At 41.4% G+C, this 17,926-nt stretch overlaps 1 long non-coding RNA gene across 1 annotated transcript; it reads right to left on the bottom strand.

Annotated features, from left to right (window-relative positions):
• Positions 1-9,028: 9,028 nt before the first annotated feature.
• Positions 9,029-10,163, bottom strand: LOC128508395 (uncharacterized). The gene is made up of 2 exons (XR_008355915.1): positions 10,028-10,163; positions 9,029-9,390 (listed from the first exon to the last, which is right to left on the bottom strand). It is a non-coding gene; the product is annotated as an uncharacterized LOC128508395 (long non-coding RNA).
• Positions 10,164-17,926: the final 7,763 nt, after the last annotated feature.

A 17,926-nucleotide genomic window follows, 5' to 3' on the forward strand; every position in this document is an offset into this window, starting at 1 on the left:
ACAGTGCGGACATGGCAATTTATTGCCCTAGCCACATCAGCAGTCCTCATGCCTCCCTGCAGCATGCCTAATGCACAGTCACGCAGATGAGCAGGGACCCTGGGCATCTTTCTTTAGGTGTTTTTCACAGTCGGTAGACAAGTCTCTTTAGTGTCCTGCGTTTTTAGAACTGTGACCTTAAATGCCTACTTTCTGTAAGCTGTTAAAGTCTTAACGACCATTCCACAGGTGCATGTGGAATGGTCGTTAAGACCTTGATTATGGTTAATTGAACATGCATGGAAAACATTGTTTAAACCCTTTACAATGAAGATCTGTAAAGTTATTTGGATTTTTACAACATTATTGTTGAAATACACAGTCCTGAAAAAGGGACGTTTCTTTTTTTGCTGAGTATTTATAAATAACTGGGGGTTAACTGCAAATCTGTTCTTGGACCATATTTTGGATTTTGTGTTCCTGTGCCCTCCTATGAATGATCCTCCGTCTCTGTTCTGGGTGCCATGTTATATCTCCTTGCTAAACAGTTATCAGTTATTTTTCTGAACTGGTTCCTATTCGGACTATCCTCTCATTCTGTTCCAGTGTGCCATCTCTGTTAATTCAGATCCTTTGTCTTGCATGTCTGAAGTTTGCGAAAGAGAACATTGACACTCCACAGCGATATTCACAAAATGTTTTATAAACTAGTGAATACACCCTAAAAAATACTGGGTTAAAAACAACCCAGTTACTTGGTCTATTGTCTATTACGAAAAAACTTCCAAGTTTTGCAAACCATGCATATATGCAATAACCAACATCCTATTAAATGTTCATAGAAAAAACATTTATTTTTCAAAAGCACAAGAGCAGATAATCAACAGCGACATCGTTACTATACTATTACTCACAAGGGCAGAATGGATCTCTCTGTGACTTCAGGTCTTCAGGCTGTGGTCTCATTTAACATACAAACACTGCCTATGACTTTTCAAGTAGGCCTCGCTATTTCATAGCAACATTACAAAAAGTCCTATACAGGAACACACTACTTTGTCAAAAATCTAAAATGCCTTGAAGCACACATCAACCGCCCCAAGTAGTGTGCATTGCTTCAGAGCCTGTCCCACCAGAATGACGAATGCCTGAGAGCAGCGCTGGTCATCATCTCCCAACGTCAGGATGTAGGGATATGGCCTTGACACTTCAGGCTGGTGAAGGTATTCCCCCATGTTGGTTCCAACCTTAGAAAGAAAGAAATGAAAGAAAGTAAAAAAAATTGTTGAATAGCAAAGATTAAACTGAATAAAACTATCAGTTTAGTGTGTAATAGGATTGATACTAAATAAAAAAATTACTAACCCTAACCCTTGCTAACGCTGGCAACACATCTAAATGCCTGCGTCATGCTAGCACTACAGTTAACAGTATAAAGTTAACTGCACGAGGAGGATGAACCGTCATCAGCGCTCAAAAGAGAAGACACGAAGCTGACAGCCGCTGAATACACTAGTGAACTTTGGGGGAGGGGCCAAGCAAACTTCAACCCAGCAGCTGGGTTACACAAAAACTACCCAATTCCATGTAAATAACCCCGAAAAAAATGACGAAACAGAGGCAACCCAGCGCTCGGGTAAAAAAAACAACCCAGCATTTTTTAGTGTGTATGAATTCCCAAATGTATCAAAAAATTATTCAGAATAATGTGAGAATATCTGTACATTAGCTGAAACCTTATAGAAATTGTGTGATGCTCCAGTGTTTTGGTTTATTGCCCTGTCCAAATTCACAACAGAAGGGCTTCAGAAACACTAAATCTGCCTTTTGGAGTTCAACAAGGATTCTATGGAATGACTTTGAAGAGTCATACACATGAGATCTCCAAAGAATGTGACAGAACTAAAGCAGTTTTGCCAGGAAGGACGTTCAGGTCTGTGTGTCAGACAGCTACCAAATTTTTAGCTGTTAGTTAAATTTTTAACTTGAGGTTCCTGAAAAACAGCTAATTCACAACCCCTCCTTTATATAACCAAATTCTGACCATGATGTCAGAATCTTGTCTTGTGCATGCCTTTTACATTTCCTGAGTCACCATGTAGGCAGTTACAAACTTAAAAAAATTATAATATTAAAATAAGCTATGGCTGATTAGAATAGATTGACCTGTTAAGCCAATAAATATGAATCTAAGAGAGTGACCTAAAAGACCTAACAAATTGCTTTTAGCACACATTATTCATGGGAAATGGACTTGTTGTTACAAATTACTCTTGTAAAACATTGCACTATAGTGCCAACAATAGGCCTATAATGAGTATCTCACTTCCTTAAGCAGTGGGGTTAAGTTTGAAGTCAGTGTTTGCATGATTAGTGGTGAGGCAGAAAAACAATGACAACAACAACAAGAACAACAACAGAACCAAAAGCATTATAAACACTGTAGCAAGAAGCATTTGCCCACATATTTAAAGTTAGATAAAAATGATTAATGTCAAAGCTTTTTGACATCACAAAGTGTTGCGGAAATGTATTATAAAAACACTCACATATTTAGGTGCATCTCAATAAATAAGAATATCATCGAAAAGTTGATTTATTTCAGATATTCAATTAAAAAGGAGATGCATATATATATATATATATATATATATATATATATATATATATATATATATAAATGTCAACTGCATATCATACCTTGGAACATCTATTGGATTTAGATTTCTGTCTTCCTGTGCCTGCCTATATATAATCCTCTGTCTCTGAGCTGGGTGCCATGTTACATCTCCTTGCTAATAATTAGTTATTTTTCTGAACAGGTTCCTAATCTGACAATCCTTTCATTTTGTTCCGGTGTGTCATCTTTGTCAATTCACATCCTTTTGCTTTCTGCCTATAGCTCCATCTGCCTCCAGCCCATACTCCTGAGGACAGTGAGCACCAGTCCTTCCATTGCCTCTACAAAATGCCTCTCTTCTCACCACCTCTTTTCATTGATAAGTCCTTATCCTCATACTGTACTCTCACATGTTTATCCACTTTTATTGCCTCTTTACAATAAATATAGAAGAGATTTTATCTAGTGTCTTGTGTTTGTGTTGTGAGTCATGTTACTTTAATAATTGTGTAAGGGCCATATTGCATTCTTGTGATTTGTTGTTATGTTTATCTTATTTCAGTTTATTAGTTAAGCATTAAGCATTAAGTATCATACTTATAATTTGTATTGTGACATCATTTCATGAGTTGTTCTGTGACATCATCCCACAGTTATGCAGTTTCATGTCTATCACGCACGTTAGTTGTTAGTTGCTGTTAAGACACGGAAGGATACAGAAAGGTTTGGAGCACACAAGCTTTTGACCGTGATAACGTGAGACAGTAAGCTAAAAGGAATACAGTAAACTAAGTTGTTGTAACTGTAATCTATTGAAGCTACAGAACACAGCAAGCGACTTGTCGTGACTACAGTGGATTTATGCAAGAAACTGTAACAACCGTTGTTTTTGATGTTGAAAATAAACAAGAGACAAAGAAATCAACGAAACGTCTGATGTCGTCAGTGACACTGTGTAACAAAAGACACGCGTCAGAACTTGTGAATAACATGCACCTACAAATTGAATTACCTTTATTTTAATATCTAGTAAAGGTAGGCCCCCATTCCACTGAGCTGAATTGGCTCCAGAATCTAGATCGATGCAAATTTGTTATGAACGCTGGAGAGCTTGGTAGACGATGGTAATGGCAGCCAAAAATCTTTATATTTAATGTAGATGAAGCTAATGACAAAATAAACAAAGTGATATTTTTATGAAAACAGTCATGATTAAACATAATTAAAAGTAATAAGTAAAAGGACAGAGAAAATTACAATAACTGCATTGAGTTTAATCATGCACAAAATAGTGCTTAACTATTTATATTTATTGCAATTTTATATTTATATCTATTACATATATATTTATTTGCTCCCATTCATACTGCTGAAGCTCAGAATCAAGTCACACAATAAAAACAAATAAACAGATCAAAAATATATACCCGCATTTAACTGTGCAGTCAAACATAGTGATACTATGCACATAAAGTGATGCTAAAACAAAAATAAAAGGTAATAATAGTAATAGTAATATTAATAATAATAATAATTAATGAAAAAAGCACAGTCAAAGAAGAATTATTATTGATTCAAAAGAAAAAGAAATAAAAATGAAGAAAAATATCAGTATTTAGAGTTTCAGCTTGACACGTTTATGAGCTCTGTCGCTTGAAAAGAGAGAGATTAATAAATTAGCGGCTTCAGTAGACATGCAATACCTGAGACTGAAACACAGACTGCCCCATACAAGTAACGTACGCCATGTGCCTGTGAACTTTACATCTGTCTGCGCACTGCGGCAGCGTTTCATGCGATCCCTTTTCTTCAGGCGCATTCTTAATAGCTACATCTGTAGCTGCTCTCTCTTCAGTGAGGAATATTAAGGTTTAAATATTAAAACATAATATTAAATAAGAGGTTAAGTGGTGTTGCACACAATTTAGGAGCAAACTGTGGCTGTATTTTACATAAAATACTTTACAAATTGTATCATAATTTAAAGAAAATTTAGCTTTTTTAATAATATAAATTATAATTTGTAGTAGTAAAAAAAACGGGGAAATAAATATATTTAGATTGCAGTGTTTGTTAGGTTAGCTTTGGCACAAAGTTTTATATTTATTGTTTAAAAACCTTGTTTAAACTCTTGTATAAAATGTGCCTCACTATCTCTACTACTACTACTACTACTATTAAATAATGCAGTATCATGTAAATAATACCGATGGACAATTCCATGCAAAGGTCAACTCTATCTCTCTGCACAACTGTGCGCTATTACGGATCATCTCTACCGCCTATTTAAACCACGTTCATCTATGGGTTCACCTCTCTCACACGACTCTGTGATTAAAATTTCCATCAGACTCATGCCACATACACCTCTTAACTCCGCACTCTCTGGCCGCATAATTTCTCACAGACCATTTCAAAGTTACCTATATTATCACCCTTCTACAAGAATGGCGAGAGAGGGGGAAACAGCATTATAAGATGCTCAAGTTCCATACTTTTTCACCTACAAGACATTTACCACACCAGGGAGTTTGTTGCCATAGATCTCCAGACCCTGGCTCGCTCTTGTGGCTCAGACAAAAGGCTTTTTTCGACTGCTTCCTTAATGGGCTCTCTGCCCACTAAAAGGTCAGATCCCCCCCCCCGTAGTTCTAAGGTGAGAGTGTTCGATTCAGAGCACCAATATAAGGATTGGTAGTCGTTCGGTTCATGGTACAGAACAACATGATGAAGACCAACCCTCCCCACAATGATCAGGTGCTCTGTCTGTCCGTGGCTGACATTAAGAAAACTCTATGCAGAGTCAACCCATGGAAGTCTGCTGGACCAGACAAAATCCCTGGCAGAGCGTTCAGGGAATGTGCCGAACAGCTAGCATCCTAAACATTTGAGCAGTGCTGTTGTTTCTACGTGCCTCAAGACAATGACCGTTGTCCCCATGGTGAAAAAGTCTACAGTTTCCTGTCTCAATTACTAACGTATCATTGCCCTCACACCTATTGTGATGAAGTGTTTTAAGAGGCTGAAAATAATAGAATTGTACTGTTCAGCATCCAGTAGAATCATCCCTCAGCACTTGATTGAGAAATTGAGCCTGCTGGAACTAAACAGCTACAGTAGTTAGAGGTCCCATTCCTTTTCTGGACCAACACAGACAGAGAGAAAGAATCAGTGTTTCGAGGTAGCCCTGATGGCTGTTCTTGGAGCAATTTCCTGCCCTGGGTGGAGTACGCCCACAACTCCCAATTTTCATCATCTCCCTTCCAGTGCTTCCTGGGGTATAAACTGCTCTTGTTCCCATTTTAGGAGGAGGAGGTTAGCGTCCCGTCTGCCCAAGCTTTTATCCGTCATTGCAGAAAATCCTGGCTGTAAGCGGAAAAGATGCTACTACGGGTCTGCAGAAGTTACAAGAAGCACGCTGATCATGAGCATTCTCAGGCCCCGAAGTACAGGGTTGTCAGAGAGTCATGCTTGCTACCCGAGATATTCCCCTGAAGACCATATCTCGTGAACTCTCATGCTTGTTGTTGAGAGTCATGCTTGCTACCCGAGACATTCCCCCGAAGACCATATCCTGTAAACTCTTTCCCCGCTACATTGGGTCTTTCCCCTTTACCAAGATTGTCAACCCCTGCGGCATTAAACTTAAATATGCAGCAGATTAACCCCAAGTTCCACGTACTCCAGTTACACCATCTCGTCTCATGAGCATTCTGCTCTGCCCTGTGACAGCTTTAGATCGTCAGGATGTAAAGTCTATGCATTTTGATTTTTTTTGTATTAAAAGATAGTTTTTATTTTGGATTAAAAAAATGTATCACCAAATATCACATCGATAACACTGGAACTTCCCATATAATTATACAGGAGATTAAAAATAAAACTCATATCCCAGTAGGGAACCATGGAGAGCTGGTGCGGGGCCATCTTCAGGCAGTGTGCCTACTCTCTCTCTGCCTACTGTCAGCGAACTAACCTGTGACCAGAAGACTTAGCTTTAGCGGTTAGCCCTTTGTTGCGTGATTGGTAAACCCAAACGCGGAAGCAAGCGAGTAGGCAGGATAACCACCCGATTTGGTCTAAGGACTCTCACAAAAGGGGAACAAGGGAAAAACACAAATTTAACCCGCATCCTATAACACACATTCAAAACAGAAAGCAAAACCCAAAGAGGTGAGTACTCACGAATTGGTAGACGAACAGCCTGAACCGACATGGGCCAAACTCAATGACTAAGCGCTAAGCCGTGGTTTGTTTACTCCTCTTATACTTCCTGGTTTGCGACCGCCTTACTTCCAGGTCCTAGTGCCGGTCGTGTATTGAGTGTGCATGACAGTACCCCCCTGTCCAGGACCGGCTCCTGACGATCCTGGGGTGGAGGATACCCTGCGACGGTAGTCTTGGATAAGTTCGGGGTCGAGAATGAAACGGGCCGGAATCCAAGACCGTTCCTCGGGTTCGTCGGGAGTCAAGGATCCGACGCACAGTGTAGGCGGGACCACCGTCAATGATGTGGGGAGGAGGAGCAGGGGGGGGGGTGGGTGGAACCATTGGGAGAGGTAGTGAAGGGTTTTAGTTGAGAGATGTGAAATACAGGGTGGATCCGGAGCACCGCAGGCAGCTGGAGCCGGTAGGTGACTGGATTTATCCGGAGAGTGATGCGGTATGGTCCGATGAATCGGGGTGATAGTTTCTTCGACTCAGTGTGAAGATGAAGATGTTTCGTGGAAAGCCATACCTTGTCACCTACGTGGTACAATCGTCCCAGGGGGTGTCGACGGCGATGTTGGATGGTATAACGGCTGTTGGCCTGGTGGATGGATCGATTCACCTGGTTCCATAGCCGTCAACACCGGCGGACCAACTGTTGGGCTGACGGCACATCAACCTCTGCTTCTTGATGGTTGAACATCGAAGGTTGGTAGCCGTAGCACACCTCAAATGGGCTTAGCTTTGTGGCTGAAGATACATGGAGATTGTGTGAAAGTTCGGCCCAGATGAGGTAGCGAGCCCAGGAGCGCTGACGGTCAGCGATAAAACATCTCAGATAGCGCTCCAGTTGTTGGTTGGTCCGCTCCGTCTGACCGTTAGTCTGTGGATGGTATCCCGACGATAGACTGCAGGTGGTGTCGATCAGACGGCAGAAAGCCTTCCAGAATTTGGCAGTAAACTGGGGCCCTCTGTCCGAGACGATGTCCTTAGGGAACCCATGCAGACGGACTATGTGCTCTAATATCAGCTCGGCTGTATGTTTGGCTGACAGGAGTCCGGCGAGGGCCACCAGATGCACAGCCATAGAGAACCGATTAACGTTGAAGGTGTACCGGCGTAGGTTGGTTAGTGTTCTTGGCCCTGGTGCACACTGGACACGCCTAAACGAACTCTGACGTCCCGAGCCATAGATGGCCACCAGAAGTCTCGCTGGAGAAACTGAAGGGAGCGTCTTGTGCCTGGGTGTCCTGAGAGGAGGGAGGAGTGCCTCCACTGGAGAACCTCGGATCTCATGGTTTCGGGTACGTAGAGTTGTCCAGGCGGTACACCTGCCGGTTCGGTCTCTGTGGCCTGCGCCTGGCGGACCCTTGTTTCCAAGTCCAGTTGAAGTGGTGCGATGATCTTGGATGAAGGTAGAACAGGCACGGGGTCCACCCGGGGGAGGTCCAGCTTGAGTTGCCGAGAGAGCGCATCAGCCTTAGTGTTCTTGGACCCCGGGCGGTATGAGAGATGAAAATTATCATTTTCAAAAAACAACGCCCACCGCGCTGTCGGGGATTCAACTGCTTCAGGTTCCTGATGGAGATGAGGTTTTGATGGTCCGTCCAGATGATGAATGGCTCTCTGGCGCCCTGGAGCCAGTGAAGCCATTCCTCCAAAGCCCACTTTATGGCCAGCAGCTCGCGGTCCCCTACCCCGTTGCTGAGTGGGGTCAAATTTTTTGGAGAAAAAACTAGATGGATGTAGTTTCTGATCTGGACCTCGTTGAGAAATAACAGCTCCAGCGCCCACATCTGAAGCAGGGTTGGGGTGAAAAGGGAGAGATGAGGGATGGGTCAGGGCGGTTAGGGGCGCGGCAACTGTACTGTAGTCCCTGTGAAAAAAAATTATCGATCTATAATTGAAGTTAAGTGGAAGGTACCAAATACCCAGAAGGCCTTAGTTCAAGAGGCCTTAATCCTCGCAGCATTTGTTTAAAAAGACGCCTGCACGACAAATTGAGGAAGTGAGAAAAACATGCAGGCAGAAAGCAAGAGTTAGGTAATAGAGCAATAAGATAAGAAAACTAACATCAGGAAAAATAATAACCTGTAATCTGCAATAATAATACTAATAATATTTACTACGTTTACGCTTAAGATGATTAACGATGGTTGGGTAATGTAAATTAAAGAAAATGTGCAAAGGGTGACCCAAGAACAACCCGTACACACAGAGTGCAAGAAGTTGTGCAACTTTATTGGAATGGAAAATTCAGAAAGTGCAGGCAGTGATCCAAAATATAAAAATAAACTTTCGGTTCTGCTTTAATTGGGACAAAGTGCAAAAAGCCAGACTTCTGCTCTGAAAAACAGATAAACAACATAAATCAGATTTATCAAATTGTTAAGGAAAATATAAGAAGTATATTAGGTAAATTGTTAAAGTAAATCACTGATCTTCAGCTGTATCATCATCCTCGCCCATCTGAGCTCGAATCAGACGCAAATGGTGACGATTTGGGTAAGGGAAGGTGTAGCCACCTGCTCCCAGAAGGAATCTTAGACGAGAAGATGTACGAGAAGAGCGCTGCCTGCGAACTAGAACAATAAATAAAAAACTGAAATAAATGCACTCTGCACATATTAAAAAACAATATAACAAAACAAAGCATACTGCAACATGCACAACTAAAAAAAATAATTATTACTTTACCAACCAGTAACCAAATTGAACGAATATTGTAATATACATACATGTATACATGTAATCACGTAATCTTGATTTTAGTAGTGTAAGTTCAAAACTGGCAAATAATCATGCAATGATCAGATTAATGTGATTGTTTAAACTAACCTTATATTCCCACATAATATGGGAATAGTAAGTAAACAAAAATTAAATATTAACAAACATGATCAATTGATTGAATTAATCTGATTAAAGTCATTTCAATACTTTAATCAGATTTAAGCTGATTAAATATACCTCAATGCTTATCTCAGTTAAAATATAAGGGCAAAATCATTGAAATAATCTGTTAAATTAATTAGTTATAAGCATAATCTAAATGAATAACCAGAACATATGTTAAAGTACTAAAAGACAAATAATTTCTATAAATGTCCCTAAAATAGCTAAAGTCTCTAAAATATATAATGGACAGTTAAAAACAAATAAGACAAAATATACTGTGATGGGAATAATAAAAATAATTAAATATAATAGAACACTTACACATCTTGATGAGGAAATTTCAGAAAAATTGATTGCGGCTTCAACAAAACCTCAAGTCCCCCGCGGTGGTCAATGGTCTGGTCAAGAAAAAGGAACAAACCAAATTTTCTCCAAAAAAGGGAAAGCATAAGACTTCTTAGGCCCAGACTTAAATAAATATGAGATGGGAAAAAAGAAAAAGAGAGATTACGCAATTGGGAGGCGCTACATCAAACTAAGCTAGGCAAAATTGGCTTACATTTAATAAATATTAAGTGATTTCTTGACTTAAGGAGGAGCGAACAATGATGTAAGTGTTAAATGAAGGTATATAAACCATGTAAAATTAGGGAAGTTAGAGGAGGTGAGAGATAGACAGCTTCGCAGTTTGTCTGTTTGTCTTTTGTCTGGCTGGCCCAGTGCTGTCCATTTACTTTTGGCTGCAATAAACTCTTTTGCTATTTCAGTGCTTGAGTAGTTATTGATTTTGTTTTGGAAAATTGGCATAGTACACAGCAAATTTGCCACAACATCCCGGATAAAGCGACGATAGAAGTTCGCAAACCCGAGAAACCGTTGAAGTTGTTTAATCTTGGGTCTTGGGTAGGGGCCAATGACGCACAACCTCTAGCTTCTGCGGGTCCATGGCCACACTCTGGGACGAGATGACAAAGCCCAGGAACGTGGTGGAGCGCTTGTGAAAAGTGCACTTCTCCAACTTACAGTACAGCTGATGGGCAAATAGTCTCTTTAGGACCGCCCTGACGTGCTGGGTGTGTTCCTCAGCGGTACGGGAGTAGATGGGGATATCATCTAGATATGCAAATGCCCACTGTCCTAGCATGTCCCGGAGAACATCATTGACGAGGTGTTGAAAAGCGGCGGGGGCATTGCATAGCCCAAATGGGATCACAAGGCTTTCATAATGTCCTGTCGGGGTGCTGAAGGCCGTCTTCCACTCATCGCCCTCTCTGATGCGCACCAAGTTGTAGGCACTCCGAAGGTCCAACTTTGTAAAGATGGTGGCACCAGAGAGGGCGTCCAGGGCTGAGTTGGTAAGAGGCAACGGGTGTCGGTTTTTGATGGTGATGTTATTTAGCCCCCGATAGTCGACACATGGGCGAAGTTCGCCGCCTCTCTTCTTTACGAAGAAGAACCCCGCGGCGGCAGGTGAGGAGGAGGGCCTGATAGTACCTTGGCGGAGGGCGTTGGTTACGTACTCCTTCATCGCCTGCGTCTCCGTAGATGTCAGGGAGTAGAGGTGGCCGCGGGGTGGTACCGTGCCGGGCTGGAGATCTATGGCGAGGTCATATGGGCGATGTGGAGGAAGGTGGGTGGCTCGTCGTTTGCAGAAAACTTCTGCTAGGTCTCGATATGCCTCTGGGATGGCGTTGGTGTCAACGTCGGGGGCCTCGGACTCCCTAGAGCACGTCCCAGCTGACGCCCTTAGGCATAGTTCGGTGCAGGTCGCGCCCCACTGTAAAATCCGATTTTGTGTCCAGGAGATGAGGGGGTCATGTTGAAGGAGCCACGGATGTCCAAGGATGATGGAAGGAAAAGAGATGGTGGTGACATGAAAACTGATCTGTTCGTGATGTTGGTCGATGATAAGAGTGATGGGTTGAGTTTGGGTGATAATGGGACTGGTGGATAGGGGCCGACCGTCGACAGATGTAATGCGAACAGGCTGGGATAACGCCTCAAATTTACCCCCAATCTTTTGGCATAAGAAGAGTCAATGAAGTTACCTGCTGCCCCGGAGTCGATGAATGCAGTACTTCTGACACGTTTGTGGCCAAATTGGAGGTGCACTTGGACCGTGAGACGGGAGGAGTTGGTTGTGACGGAGGAGAGGAGGAGGTGACCCGGTGAGTGACTCCCATCTCTCACCATGCCTGCGCGTTTCCCGGCCGGAGAACAATATTTTCATAATTGGTCAAATCTATCAATCTTCTTACATCCATGAACACTATGGACAATTACACGCTCACCTTCCTTCATATATACACTACATGTCGTACGTTACATCCTGGACCATTGCACAAAGACACTTAATAACCTTGCACACCTACCTTCACAACTACACTACATTTTACAGTTTTACGTTTACATCCTGGACCAGTGCACAAAGACACTTTAATAACCTCTGCACTAAGACACTTTGCTCTATGCATATTTGCACACACCGTACAGTATATTTCAATTTGCACAGTATATTTCTATTTTGTACATCATATTTCTATTTTTATTTCTAGTTCTATTTTTTTCCCAGCACATTTCTATTTTTATTTTTAGTTCTATTTTTCCTAGTTTAATTTAATTTTTTAATTTAATTTCTATCGTATTTCTTTTATTCATATTTATTTCTTATTTGTAAAATTTAACTCTCTTTTAGGGTCAATGGCAGTCGTATAATGCATTTCACTACATTTCGTACTGTGTATGTTTGTGTATGTGACAAATAAAATTTGAATTTGAATTTGAATTTGATTTTGATTTGATTTGAGAGGACAAATCGCCCGATAGTGCGTAGCCGACCCGCAGTAGGCGCAGAGTCCTTCTTTAAATCGCCGCTCCCGTTCTGCAGCGGTCAAGGAGGCGCGTCCTAATTGCATGGGTTCCCCGGCTCCGGTGTCAACCACGGCAGGAGGTGGAGATCTGACAAAACCGGTGTTAGCAGTGGTGAGTGTGGTCGGTGGTTAAGGTGCTGTGTAGTAGTGGATGGGAGCGGGCGGCAGGGTCCTGGGGGCTGGCTTCGGACAAGAGAGAAGGCGCTGATCAATGCGGAGGAATCAGACCCTCCAGGGTGGCAGGAAGCTCTCGTCCTGCAAGTTCGTCTTTAATACGGGACGCCAGCCCTTCGAAATAGGATGTCCGGAGTGCGGCGTCTCCCCAGGATGTCTGCACCGCGAGGGTTCGAAATTCAGCTGTGTAACAGCTCACAGACGATCCTCCCTGCCGCAGGTGATAGAGCTTGGTGTCTGTCTCCACCTCGCCCGCTGGGTGTTCAAAAGTGAGCTTGAGTTGACTGGTAAACTCATTATATGAGTGGGCGGTGTCCGTATCTGCCTGCCCTGATAGCAACGAGACGAGAAGAGCAATGCGTAGCCGATCGGTGGAGTACTTGGTGAAATTAAACTCAAACACTAGCTCGAGCGCTGTTAGAAACACACTACACTTCCCATCCGTGCCATTCCACTTCTCTGGTAAGGAGAGAAAAACATCCGAAGGGGGGGAGGGGAGTTGGTGCGGCGCCGCGGCCGCTGCGAGGGGAGGCCGGCTAGCCGCGCCATCAACAGCCGTGCGGAGATCCGCGCTCTCCCGCCTGAGCTCCGCGACCTTGGACGCTCTGGCGCAGAGTAGCGATCTTTCCGCTTAGCTTATTGATAAGCTCGGCTTGCTGATCCACCACCTCGCAGAGACGCGCATAGTCCGCTGGGTTTACCGCGGGTGGCTCAGTCATTCTGTCAGCGAACTAACCTGAGGTGACCAGAAGACTTAGCTTTAGCGGTTAGCCCTTTGTTGCGTGATTGGTAAACCCAAACGCGGAAGCATGCAAGTAGGCAGGATAACCACCCGATTTGGTCTAAGGACTCTCACAAAAGGGGAGCAAGGGAAAAACACAAATTTAACCCGCGTCCTATAACACACACTCAAATCAGAAAGCAAAACCCAAAGAGGTGAGTACTCACGAATTGGTAGACGAACAGCCTGAACCGACATGGGCCAAACTCAATAACTGAGCGCTAAGCTGTGGTTTGTTTACTCCTCTTATACTTCCTGGTTTGCGACCGCCTTACTTCCGGGTCCTAGTGCCGGTCGTGTATTGAGTGTGCATGACACCTACTCCAGTCTGCCACTTTGCCCGCTGCCACCTTTTACAACTGGACCTGCACATGCACACCTTCACTCTTTACCTCGCCTTTTTCCTTTCTCCCTCCTCTTAACCCTTTTCTCCCTTGTTTTTTGTAGTACCATGTATCCTTTTCCCCTAAGACCTCAACTTGTGTCTGTAATGCATGTCTATTTCTATGTCTATGGTGGCACCCGTGAAAAAAGATAGAACCAGTTACAATCATCCTGATCTTTTTTCTAAATCTTCTGGTTATCATTTTTTATCTAGATCTTATTTCTCACAAAGAATAAGGGTGTGCCCTTGTGCCTACATCACATTTTTAGTATAAGAGCATTAAAACAGATATTGCTTAATTATAGTACATAATATAGTTTAGTTGCAAAGCAAAAAAACTTAACTCAAGGTTTACTACTTTTACACATAAAATATACTTTTATAATTTTTGCCAAAAAATCCTGCATAAGAAAATAAGACTTCAGACTTCGTCACTCCAGGAGCTGTGAGTAGCTTAAATGCAAATTTCATGTAAAATGCTGAAGGCCAAACACCCTGAGATTGAATTTAAGCCATATTTCACAATGTTACAACCACTGAAACCCCTGAAGCTGGATAAATTATACGTTTATGTATAAATAAAACCTAAATTGAAAAAATGGTCATGCGATGTAAACGCGTTTGCCTTTATTTAAAACAGTTATTTAAAAGTGCATTTGACTTTTAAATAAACTACATGATCATTTGGTAGGAAGCACCAAGTGGACAGCTGAGGGTTGAGAAATGGTCAGAGAGTTGTCATTTTGATTTATGTCAAACAAGGTAAGATATCCTTTTGTACTGTACAGTGGCTTTGGTATGAAGTACTTCATATAATTTGATGTGCACAGTACAATTCTGAGACTGCTAGTTTAGTCTAGTGAATGCTACATTGCTTCCTTATTTATCTTTTTCCTTTCCTTTCTTGAGTGTTGTAAATGATCTTAAGTCCTTTTTTCTACTTGAACAGAAAATGAAGAATTCTCAGAGGCTTGTTTTTCTTTGTTTAGGTAACCTTACATTTTTCCCTTGTATTTTGTTACAACATATTTAAATATAAATATTATTGTGTAGGTAAAAACATACTAAATTGTCTTCCTATTACATCTCTCCCTAAGCAGGGAATAATCAAATGCCTTTTTTTTTTGCACAGGGGTATGCATTTTCTCATTACAGTGGATACTGACCCATCAGCAAGGTATGAATATACTGTATTAAAATATGGGAAAATATTTTGTTTCTCAATTAAACAAACACAAAGTTTTATATTTTTAAATATTTTAAAACAAAGAAAAGGTTCAAGATTTTAAATATTTAATACTTACAATTCTGCAAGTCAAGGATATCTTAAAAGTTAATTGTCCATGGTTAACCTAAAAAGAGATCTTCAGTTGTTAGAACATGGAAATCCTGCTTCTATGGTAAAAGCTAAGGTGGCTACCAGATATGCAAAAATCTGAGCAGAAACACGAGTGTCTGAGGGAGGCAAGGAGGGGATAAGTTGAGTAATGTTAGTAACACAGTAATGCAGCATTGTACAATACAAGACCAGATGTTAAGAAACCATTGATCATAGTTGTAATTAAAGAGAGGATGACTTGTGAAATGGTCCAGAGTTTTGGATTCAAAGGGCAGGTAGCATAAATGCTGGAAGTGAAGGTCATACTGTACTGTTGTTTTTAATTTATTTTTATTTTATTTTATGTGTGGGTAATTCATTCAACACTATGCCAACATAATTTTATCGATGTCTGTCCAGCATTCAAAACAATGTTTTGATGATGACTTCAATTTCAATTCAATTCAATTTTATTTGTATAGCGCTTTTAGCAATTGTCATTGCCGCAAAGCAGGTTTACACAATCAAAAGAATTATTTAAGTTTGTATGAAATGTGAATTTGTATGAATCCAAATGGTCAGTTTGTCCCTGGTGAGCAAGCCGAGGGCGACAGTGACAAGGAAAAAATCCCTGAGATGGTAATAGGAAAAAACCTTGAGAGGAACCAGACCCAACAAGGAACCCATCCTCGTCTGCTCGGTCTTGTTAAATCGTTCTAAACGCCTCAATTCTGCCAATTTCCCCATCCGCGAAACCAATTTGATAACTTCACACCTACATCAAAGGTGAGAAAAGGGATGACAGTAACTGAGCGTGCTGTCACGTTGCATATACTGTACAACAGCCTTTTGATAAAAACTGAATAATTTCAGTCATAAATCCACAATCACATTCCAGCTATAATTTCCAGCCCTGGTCAAATAATGGATAAAATAATTATTTAATGCTAGACACAAACTGCTAAAAAACATACTTTATTATTATTTATTACATTATTATTATCTATTACATTATTATTCTAAAAAGCCTGAAGAACTTTGTGAATATTTACTTAATATGATCAAATTATATACTCAGCAAAAAAAGAAATGTCCTCTGACTTTAAACTGTTTTTACTTTCAGTGAACTTAATGTGTAAATATTTGTATGAACACTAAAAGTCAAGACATAAGACATAAACTAAAAATGTTTCACAATGTGTCCCTGAATAAAGGGAGGCTCAAAATCAAAAGTACCAGTCAGTATCTGGTGTGGCCACCAGCTGCTTGAAGTACTGCAGTGCATGTCCTCCTCATGGACTGCCTATTGCGGACAGTCTGAGCACTGATGGAGGAATTGTGTGTTCCTGGTGTGACTCGGGCAGTTGTTGTGGCCATCCTGTACCTGTCACGCAGGTGTGATATTCGGATGTATCGATCCTGTGCAGGTGTTGTTACTTGTGTTCTTCCACTGCGAGGATGATTAGCTGTCCTTCCTGTCTCCCTGTAGCGCTGTCTTAGGCGTCTCACAGTGCGGACATGGCAATTTATTACCCTAGCCACATCAACAGTCCTCATGCCTCCCTGCAGCATGCCTAATGCACGTTCACGCAGATGAGCAGGGACCCTGGGCATCTTTCTTTAGGTGTTTTTCACAGTTGGTAGACAAGTCTCTTTAGTGTCCTGCGTTTTTAGAACTGTGACCTTAAATGCGTACTTTCTGTAAGCTGTTAAGGTCTTAACGACCATTCCACAGGTGCATGTTAATTAATTGATTATGGTTAATTGAACATGCATGGAAAACATAGTTAAAAGGGGTCCTCCAGTCTTATTTTTCATTAAATGTTAATATGATTCTTTAGGGTCCTAATAAAAAGTTTGTAATATACTTAAAAAAAATTCTTAATGGTTGTATAAAAAAAACACTACTTTTACCTGGTAAAAACTAGCTCTGTTCTCAGCAACCTGTTTCAGTACATGCTCCTTTAAATGCTTATGATCTCTGCTGAGCCCGCCCCCCAGTTCTGTGGGGCGTGTCTTCACAACACACGTGGGGTATAGCCACAGGAGTGTAGTCCAGTGCGGGCAATGCTTTGGACTGCATTACCCACAAAGCATTGCCCGCACTGCTTTGTGGGTAATGCAGTCTAAAGTGCGAAAACACGAAAATGTGAGATAAGCTGGAATATAGAGCCTGAGCCTGTTTTCTTAGTAGTTTTTGGTTTGATTTAAGTACGGAACCCACCCGGAAGTTTGTAATATCGCCTAAGACAACAGTTAAGACAACAGTTAAAGCATTTGTGAATGGAAAGGTGCCTGTGTGCGTTCCTGCATTTCTCCGTTGGCTTTAACAGAAACACATTTGCGCACAGACAAGTCTAAAGAACCTCTCCCCCACGGCAAAAAAAAACACACACACACACACAGAACAATTAGCACCATGTCAATGTGATAATCAGTATTCTCCATTGAGGTTTCTCACCTTTCACTCCTCCTAAGTTTGTCTTTGCCATTTTGCTCTTATTTACATGAAATCGCTGACAACTCATGCCTTTTCCTGTATTTTCCAACCTGCGATTCTCATTTCTTTCAGCAGATGGCGCAAGGGATCGCGCATACTATCTATGCGTCATTCAGTGTGTATATGTAACTATCTTAGGTTTTATTTCAAATATGCAGTTTATTATATATATATATATATATATATATATAT

The sequence above is a fragment of the Clarias gariepinus genome, chromosome 20 (genome assembly GCF_024256425.1).
Source record: "Clarias gariepinus isolate MV-2021 ecotype Netherlands chromosome 20, CGAR_prim_01v2, whole genome shotgun sequence".
Classification (NCBI taxonomy): Eukaryota; Metazoa; Chordata; class Actinopteri; order Siluriformes; family Clariidae; genus Clarias; species Clarias gariepinus.